This window comes from Pyrus communis, chromosome 14 (genome assembly GCF_963583255.1).
Source record: "Pyrus communis chromosome 14, drPyrComm1.1, whole genome shotgun sequence".
In the NCBI taxonomy this organism is placed as follows: Eukaryota; Viridiplantae; Streptophyta; class Magnoliopsida; order Rosales; family Rosaceae; genus Pyrus; species Pyrus communis.
Window position 1 is genome coordinate 11,465,086 of NC_084816.1, and position 2,074 is coordinate 11,467,159.

Sequence of the window (2,074 nt, forward strand, 5' to 3'; positions counted from 1 at the left end):
TCTGTATGGCCTACCGAATTAACACAATAATTTTTAGCAAGGAGAAAAAAAAAAAAAAAAAAAAAAGAGCTCTTAAAGGCTGCTAGCTTTAATTACTATTTTGAAAAAAAAAAAAAATTTTAGCCACTTAGTACTACAATCTAATAATATTCCTCTTTACTTGCAAGAGAGAGATCTTAGGTTCGATTCTCGTCAAAGAAGATTTTGAACCATATTATTGCTAATCCATCGTGAGGGTAAACCCACCCCTCCTTCCATTTAGTGTAGATAATATCGATTATTAAAAAAAAGAAAAAAAAAAAAACTTCACTATGGGTATTTATTATGACTCTCTAAATTAAATGATATGGTTGGACCCGCTCAGTCTTTTTTCCCCTCCAAAAAATCTAGGGTTTTGAAAACCAGCCGCCGCTGCCGCCATAGGGAGAAGAGCCGTCAGATGCTACCGCCAAATCAAGAACAAACCCTGCCTGAAATCCCGCTTCTGCCGCGGTGTGCCCGACCCGAAGATCCGAATCTACGATGTCGGCATGAAGAAGAAGGGCGTTGATGAGTGAGAAGGAAAATGTTTCAAGCGAGGCTCTCGAGGCGGCGCGAATCGCCGGCAACAAGTGCATGACCAAGTTCTACGGAAAAGATACGTTCCACCTGACGGTTAGGGTTCACCCCTTCCATGTCCTCCGAATGAACAAGATGCTTTCGTGCGCCGGTGCCGATAGGCTTCAGACAGGTATGCTCGGAGCTTTCCGGAAGCCGCTCGGGACCTGCGCTAGGGTTGATATCGGGCAGGTGTTGCTCTCTGTTCGTTGTAAGGAAAGCAACAAGAGCCACGCCATGCCAAGTTCAAGTTTACCGGCCGCCAAAAGATCATTGAGAGCAGGAAATGGGGATTCACTAAGTTCAATAGAGCTGACTATGTGAGGTTGAAGTCTGAGGGTCGTATTGTACCTGATGGTGTCAATGCCAAGCTTTTGGGATGCCATGGATCTTTGGCGTTGCATCATCCTGGTGGAGCACTCATTGATGCTGCTGTGAACTGATTTCATGTAATCCAACTTCCGCTAGGAATTGTATTCGTGTAATCCAAACTCCGTTTCTATAATGATTTCCGTTTACAAGTTTTTGTGTTTAAGATGTTATAATTTTGTGCGAACTTCTATCAGAATTGTATTTAATATTTTGCGTAATGTCTTTTGGCTATATTAAAAAAAAAATTGGTATGGTTGGAGAATAAATGTTTTAGGGAGCTATTAAAGTAGCCTTCTACCCCTTTTACTTAAAATCTAAGAAACATCAACGGTAACAAAATCAAATTATATATATATATATAGGGAATTGTTATTGGCACTTCAAAAATCTCGTTCTATACTCCAAATTTTTTTATATTTGGAAAGAAAAATACACTTGTGAGGAGTGTAGAATGAGATTTTTAAACTATCAATAACACTTCCCTATATATATATTAATGCATTTATTTGGTTACATCCTAGAGGGATTTGTTCTTAGCAGCACCCACCCATTTTCACAATAAAATAATGCTAATTGAACTTAAGAATTATAATGTACAAGATATAACCTTGAAAAGAAATATTTATATCAATTATTTGGTCCAAAGATCTGTATTATGTATACCGCCATAGTTGCAAACAAATTAAACAATAATTGAATAATATAGTATATAACCCTACTGCAGCAGTGTGCATATATGAGCATTTGATGGATTCGAGCCTCTACTACTCTGAGAAGATGACTAGATGACGAGCCGTGTCTCGTGCCAAGATAAAGGACCGTTGCTGCATCGTATTTCTTACTAGAAGGCATAGGTGCTAATGATCATGTTAATTAAACTTGTGCACATAAGGTATCAAAACGAGATCAAGTTGTGGCTTTTGCATGGAATGTTGGAATTTATAACCGATTGGGAGGCACGTTAGGGTTCGAATCTTGTAGTTTGGTTTCCACAGAAGTACCAAGAAATTAGAGTAACCTTACCGCATAAGTAAACACAATTTATTTTGTTTAATTTTAATTCCTTTTTCTATATTTCCGGCTGCATGCCGGGTGGTCGGATGAG

General features: G+C 38.6%; 1 pseudogene; it reads left to right on the forward strand.

Annotated features, from left to right (window-relative positions):
* The first annotated feature begins 311 nt into the window (after positions 1 to 311).
* On the forward strand, positions 312 to 1,180 carry LOC137714371 (large ribosomal subunit protein uL16y-like; annotated as a pseudogene).
* The last annotated feature ends 894 nt before the right edge of the window (positions 1,181 to 2,074 follow it).